The following is a 7,955-nucleotide window of genomic DNA, read 5'->3' on the forward strand; positions in this document are numbered from 1 at the left end:
ACTGGTCTGAGATTTGCCATGGTAAAATTCCAACGAGTAAGTGGATAGTAAGAGAAAAAAAACACTCACCTGAATTGAGGGATGTATAGCAAAGTTCTTCCTTCAGAGGGCTTTTAAAAGTGTCCAAAAATGCGTTGATTTTCCTGCCCAAAAAGGGTATGCATATTTTGGTGGTTCTGTGCTTTTAAATCTCCAAGCTTAGAAAAGTGAGCTGGAGAGAGAAATGGCAAGCTATTCCAGTGTCTTTGTCAAGAAAACCCCAAATGACTGAACAACCAAAAGTCGTAGTAGTAGTACAAGTAGCTGTAGTAACTAGCATTTGTAAAGCAGTGAACAACCACAAAGTAGTAATAGTAGTGACAACTAACATTTATAAAGCACTGACAGTGTTGATAATTACTTTATCATCATTGTATCATTTGATACTCACAACAACCCTGGGAGGGAGGTGCTAATATGATCCCCATTTTATTGTTGAGGAAACTGAGGCAGGCAGAGGTTAAGCGACTTTCCCAGGGTCACCAGCTAATTAAGTGTCTGAGACCAGATTTGAATTCAGCCCTTCCTGACTCCAGGCCTGGTACTCCATGCCCTGTAGGATGCAGCTGTCAAAGGTACTAAGAACCCTTTGGAGTAGGCTACCCAATGAAAAAGTGAAAAGAAGCTGGCAGTCACCTCCTTCTCCTACACTAAATACTTTTCTGAGTGCTGCTGTATTCGAGAAGAGAAACCCTGCTGACTGGGGGACCTAGGACACGCAGTGTGATGTCATAGAATGGGTTCTGGCTCTTTCCCGTGGCAAGTCTGAAGCATGCGGCTGTGCAAAGATGAAGCTCAACATCTCTTTCCCAGCCACTGGCTGTCAGAAACTCATCGACGTCCGTGATGAGAGAAAGCTGTAAACCTTTTATGAGAATCAGATGGCCACTGAAGTTTCTGCTGATGCTCTGGGGGATGAATGGAAGAGTTATGTGGTCCGAATCAGTGGTGGGAATGACAAAGAAGGCTTCCCCATGAAGCAGGGTGTTTTGGCTCATGGACGTGTCTGCCTGCTGCTCAGTAAGGGCCATTCCTGCTATAGCCCTAGAAGAACTGGAGGAAGAAAACATAAATCTGTTAGGGGCTGTATTGTAGATGCTAACCTGAGTGTCCTCAACTTGGTTATCGTGAAGAAGGGTGAGAAGGATATACCAGGACTGACAGACACCACTGTGCCTCGTCGCCTGGGGCCCAAGAGAGCTAGCAGAATCCGAAAACTTTTCAACTTGTCCAAAGAAGATGAAGTCCGGAAGTACATTGTGAGAAAGCCCCTCAACAAGGAAGGTAAGAAACCCAGGACCAAGGCTCCTAAAATTCAGCATCTGGTGATTCCCCGTGTTTTGCAGCACAAAGGTAGACGCATTGCTTTGAAGAAGCAATGTACCCAGAAGAACAAGGAAGAAGCAGCAGAATATGCTAAACTTTTGGCCAAGAGAATGAAGGAGGCTAAAGAAAAACGACAAGAACAGATCATGAAAAGACGTCGTCTGTCTTCCCTGAGAGCCTCCACCTCGAAATCTGAGTCCAGTCAAAAATAAAGTTTCTAAAACTGTGCTAGAAATAAATAAATAACTTTTGTCAAGTGAAAAAAAAATAGAATGGGTTCTGGACCTAGGTGCAGGAGGCCTGGGTTAAAATCTCACCTGCGAGCGGGAGCCAAGATGGCGGAGTGAAAGCAACGACTCACCTAAGCTCCTGGAAAAACTCCTTTGGATATCTCTGGGGGGAGAGTCTGACCAGACTTTGGAGGTGTAGAATCCAGTGGGAGACGGACTTTGACAGATTCGGAGCCCAGGCTGGACTGGAAGGTCCACGGGAGGGATCTGTTCCGCGGGGGTAAGACCCCGGCGCACAGCGCAGCGCGGTCGGCGTGGCAGGGCGGAGGCGACCGGAGGGGCCCGAGAGTGGCGGGCGAGACCAGCGGAGCAGGAGATAAGCCAGGCCGAGCCAACGATATCAGCGCAACAGCCTTTGAAATCTTCAGCCTAAAGACGGGACTTCAGTGGGTCACTACTTGAACATCCAGGAGCTGGGATGCCGGAGTGATCAGTAAGTGCTCTCCCCCTCCCCCCCCCCCCCCGATGACCTTGAGGGAACCATAAAATTCTTCCCCAGATTAATCCTGGATCAGTGGGAACAGCAGAAGGGGGCGGGTGGTCTCATAACACCAGAGGCTGGAAAAGTGGCAAAGGGGGATTCTTCCCACCGTGGTGGAGGCTATCTGGAGGGACAGACGACCCAGGGCAGAGAAAATTCGCACTGAGACCCAAGCAAGCCTCAGCCCGGGAGACGAGCCCCAGGAGGGGCGGGAACACGCATTAGCCTCTAGGCGTGCCCCAGCCCTCCAGGGGAAAGGGAAGGCAATAGGGAAGCTGGGATCACAATCCCCGGACCTTGCCTTTGCCTCAGGCCAGCTGAGGAGATATCCTGAGACCAGACCACACCTCCCACACACCTATCAAGCTAACCCCAGGGTTGATCTGGGAAACAACAACAACAACAACAACAACAACAACAACAACAACAACAACAAAAAGCCTGCTTTTAGCCTAGACAAACATCAACTCAACTTAAAAGATCTGTATCTTCTGACTGAAAGAACCAAAAGCTACAACACTCAGCCAACATCATGAATCGGAAAAAGCAGACGAAAAGTGAAAAAACCATAGAATCTTTCTATGGGGATAAGGACCAAAACACAAACACCAAAGAGGTCAGAGCTGAGACTGTACTTCCACCTGAAACCTCAGATGGGACTATGAATTTCTCGCAAGCACAACTAGATTACCTGGAACGTCTGAAGAAGGATATAAAAGAAAAACTGGCCAATGATTTTAAAACTATAAAAAAAGAATTCACTGATGAGAACATCAATCTGAAAAAGAAAATTGAAGAAATGGAAAAGGAAGTTCAAAAATTAACTGGAGAGAATAATTCCCTAAAAGGAAGAGTAAATCAAACGGAAAAGGAAACTCAAAACCTAATAGGGAAAATTGATCAGATGGAAAAGGAAACCCAAAACCTAACTGGGAAAATTGGTCGAATGGAAAAAGAAGTACAAAAATTAAATGGAGAAAATAGCTCCTTAAAGGGAAAAATTGGCCAGATGGAAAAGGAGATGCGAAAGCTAATTGAAGAAAACAATACGATCAAGATTAGAATTGGGCAAGTAGAAACTAATGACTCAATGAGGCAACAAGAATCAGTCAAACAAAATCTAAAGAATGAAAAGATAGAAGAAAATCTAAAATATTTAATTGGAAAAACAACTGACCTGGAAAATAGATCCAGGAGAGAAAATCTAAGAATTATTGGCCTGCCAGAAACACATGATGAAGAAAAGAGTCTGGACAATATCTTCCAGGAAATCATCAAGGAAAACTGCCCAGAAGTACTAGACTCAGAGGGCAAAATAGTCATCGAAAGAATCCACCGTTCCCCACCGGAAAGGGATCCCAAACTCAAAACCCCAAGAAATATAGTTGCCAAATTCCAGAGCTATCAAGTGAAGGAGAAAATACTACAAGCAGCCAGAAAGAAACAATTTAAATATGAAGGTCACACAGTCAGGATCACACAGGACCTTGCAGCTTCTACATTAAAAGATCGAAAGAATTGGAACCCAATATTCCGTAAGGCAAAGGAGTTGGGACTCCAACCAAGGATCAACTACCCAGCAAAGTTCAGCATAACATTTCAGGCAAGGAGAAAGTCATTCAACGAAATAAGGGATTTCCAGAGCTTCCTGACCAAAACACCAGAACTCAATAGACAATTTGATCTTCAAATGCAGGTTTCCAGAGAATCATAAAAAGGTAAACAGAGGGGAAAAAACAAAAACAAAAACTTGCAACTCAATTAGGGCAATCTGTTTACCTCCCTATAAGGGAAGATGATACCTGTTAATCTTGAGAACTGTGCAGCTATTATGATAAAAGGGATATATGTAGAGGGAACGGGCATAAAATAAATGATGTCATGGCAAAAATATGATTTAAGTATGAGAAGGGAATGTAATAGGAGGTGTGGAAAGGGGGAAGCAGAAAATGGCAAATTATATCACAGGAAGAAGTACAAAACTATAGTAGAGGGAAGGAGGGGAGGGAGATGAGCATTGTTTGAGAGGTACTCTCATCTGATTTGTTCAAAGGAGGGAACAATAATCTTAAGCAGATAATCCTAACTAGCTCTATAGGTAGTAGGAGGGGAAGGGGGAAGAAAGGGGAGGGTGGTTAAAAGGGAGGAAAGAAGCAATAAGAGTAAAGGGGACTAAAAGGGAGGGGGGCTAAAAGAAGGAGGGGAAGGCTGCAGGAGGAGGGGGAGAAAAGTGAATACTATTGAGGAGGGGAAGGGAGACAGGAGAGTTAAAAGCACAAATGGTGGGAAAGAGGGTGGAGGGAAATACACAGATTGTAATCATAACTGTGAATGTGAATGGGATGAACTCTCCCATAAAACGGAGACGGATGGCAGAATGGATTAAAAGCCATAATCCAACAATATGCTGCTTACAAGAAACACATTTGAAACGGGGGGATACACATAGGATAAAGGTCAAAGGATGGAGCAGAATATACTGTGCCTCAGCTCATGTAAGAAAGGCAGGAGTAGCAATCCTAATCTCAGACAAAGCAAAAGCAGAAATAGATGTAATCAAAAGGGATAAGGATGGAAACTATATCCTACTAAAAGGCACCATAGACAATGAAGCAATATCATTACTAAACATGTATGCTCCAAGTGGTATAGCATCCAGATTCTTAGAGGAGAGGTTGGGGGAGTTGAAGGAAGAAATTGATAGCAAAACTATACTAGTGGGGGACCTCAACCTCCCCCTCTCTGAACTCGATAAATCCAACTTCAAAATAAACAAGAAAGAGGTTAAGGAGGTAAATAAAACTCTGGATAAGGTAGATATGATAGATCTTTGGAGAAAATTAAATGGGAATAGAAAGGAATATACCTTTTTCTCAGCGGTACATGGAACATTTACAAAAATTGACCATGTACTAGGACATAAAAATCTCACAATCCAGTGCAGAAAGGTAGAGATAATCAATGCATCCTTTTCAGATCATAATGCATTAAAAATTACATGTAATAAAAGGCCATGGAAAGAGAAACCAAAAATCAATTGGAAACTAAATAATCTAATTCTAAAGAAGGATTGGGTTAAAGAAGAAATCATAGAAACAATCAACAACTTCATTCAAGAGAATGACAATAGTGAGACAACATACCAAAACTTATGGGACACTGCAAAAGCAGTTATTAGGGGAAGTTTTATATCTCTGAATGCTTACATAAATAACATAGAGAAAAAGGAGATCAATGACTTAGGCTTGCAGTTGAAAAAGCTAGAAAAAGAACAAATTGAAAATCCCCAAGTAAATACCAAATTAGAAATACTGAAAACCAAAGGAGAGATTAATAAAATTGAAATAAAGAAAACTATTGAATTAATAAATAAAATCAATAGTTGGTTTTATGAAAAAACTAATAAAATTGATAAACCTTTGGTTAATCTGATCAAAAAAAAGAAAGAAGAAAACCAAATTACTAACATTAAAAATGAAAGAGGCGAACTCACCTCCAATGAGGAGGAAATTAAAACAATAATTAGAAATTACTTTGCCCAACTTTATGCCCACAAATTCTACAATCTAAATGAGATGGATGAATATTTTAAAAAATACAAATTGCCCAGATTAACAGAAGAGGAAGTTGAATACTTAAACAACCCCATCTCAGAAAAAGAAATTGAACAAGCCATCAATGAACTCCCTAGGAAAAAATTTCCAGGGCCAGATGGATTCACAAGTGAATTCTATCAAACATTTAAAGAACAGTTAATTCCAATACTACATACACTATTCTTGAAAATTGGGGAAGAAGGAGTCCTCCCAAATTCTTTCTATGATACAAATATGGTTTTGATACCCAAACCAGGAAGAGACAAAACAGAGAAAGAAAATTATAGACCAATTTCCCTAATGAATATAGATGCAAAAATTTTAAATAAGATTTTAGCAAAACGAATACAGCATCTTATCACGAGATTAATACATTATGATCAGGTAGGATTCATACCAGGACTACAGGGCTGGTTCAATATTAGGAAAACTATTAGCATTATCGATCACATCAACAACAAAGCTAACAAAAACCACATGATTATCTCAATAGATGCAGAAAAAGCTTTTGACAAAATACAACATCCATTCCTACTAAAAACATTGGAGAACGTAGGAATAAAGGGAACTTTCCATAAAATAATAAGCAGTATTTATCTAAAACCTTAAGCAAGCATTATATGCAATGGGGATAAGCTAAATGCATTCCCAATAAGATCAGGGGTGAAACAAGGTTGTCCACTATCACCACTATTATTCAATATGGTACTAGAAATGTTAGCTGTAGCAATTAGACAAGATAAAGATATTCAAGGAATTAGAATAGCCAAAGAAGAAACTAAGTTATCACTCTTTGCAGATGATATGATGATTTACCTAGAGAATCCCAGAGATTCAAGTAAAAAATTGCTTGAATTAATAAACAACTTTGGCAAAGTTGCAGGGTACAAAATAAACCCACACAAATCTTCTGCATTCCTATATATTAGCAACAAAGTTCAACAGCAAGAGATAGAAAGAGAAATCCCATTTACAGTTAGGGTAGACAGTATAAAATACTTAGGAGTCTACCTGCCAAAACAAACCCAGGGACTATATGAACACAATTACAAGACACTTTTTGCACAAATAAACTCAGATTTAAGTAAGTGGAAAAACATTAGTTGCTCATGGGTAGGCCGTGCTAATATAATAAAAATGACAATTCTACCCAAATTAATATACTTATTTAGTGCCATACCAATTAAACTATCAGACAATTACTTTCTAGAGCTGGATAAAATAATATCAAAATTCATTTGGAAAAACAAAAGGTCCAGAATATCAAAGGGACTAATGAAAAGAAATGCCTGGGAAGGTGGCCTAGCGCTACCAGACCTTAAACTGTACTATAAAGCAGCAATTATCAAAACCACTTGGTATTGGCTAAGAAACAGAGAGGTAGACAAGTGGAATAGACTTGGCACTCAAGATGCAGTAGGCAAGGAATATAGCAACCTTCTGTTTGATAAACCCAAGGACCCCAGCTTCTGGGATAAGAACTCATTGTTTGATAAAAATTGCTGGGAAAACTGGATAACAGTGTGACGGAAATTAGGCATAGACCCATACCTGACACCGTACACAAGAATAAAGTCCAAATGGGTACATGATTTAGGTATAAAGATTGATACCATGAATAAACTGGAGAAGCAAGGAATAGTGTATTTATCAGACCTATGGAGAAGGGAAGAATTCTTTACTAAAGGAGAGATAGAATGCATTATGAAATGCAAAATGGATAACTTTGATTACACTAAACTGAGAAGTTTTTGCACAACCAAACCCAATGCAACCAAAATCCGGAGGGATGTAGTAAATTGGGAAAAAATTTTTACAGCTAAGCTCGGGGATAAAGGCCTCATTTCTAGAATATATAGAGAACTGACCCAAATGTATAATCATACAAGTCATTCCCCAATTGATAAATGGTCAAAGGATATGAACAGGGAATTTTCAGAGGAAGAAATTAAAGCTATCTATAATCATATGAAAAAATGCTCTAAATCACTATTGGTTAGAGAGATGCAAATCAAAACAACTCTGAGGTACCACATCACACCTATAAGATTGGCAAACATGACAGAACAAGAAAATGATAAATGCTGGAGAGGATGTGGGAGAGTTGGAACACTAATTCATTGTTGGTGGAGCTGTGAGCGCATCCAACCATTCTGGAGAGCAATTTGGAACTATGCCCAAAGGGCTACAAAAATGTGCATACCCTTTGACCCAGCAATATCG

General features: G+C 40.2%; 1 pseudogene; it reads left to right on the forward strand.

Annotated features, from left to right (window-relative positions):
• The first annotated feature begins 781 nt into the window (after positions 1–781).
• On the forward strand, positions 782–1,633 carry LOC140515401 (small ribosomal subunit protein eS6-like; annotated as a pseudogene).
• The last annotated feature ends 6,322 nt before the right edge of the window (positions 1,634–7,955 follow it).

This window comes from Notamacropus eugenii, chromosome X (genome assembly GCF_028372415.1).
Source record: "Notamacropus eugenii isolate mMacEug1 chromosome X, mMacEug1.pri_v2, whole genome shotgun sequence".
Lineage (NCBI taxonomy): Eukaryota > Metazoa > Chordata > Mammalia > Diprotodontia > Macropodidae > Notamacropus > Notamacropus eugenii.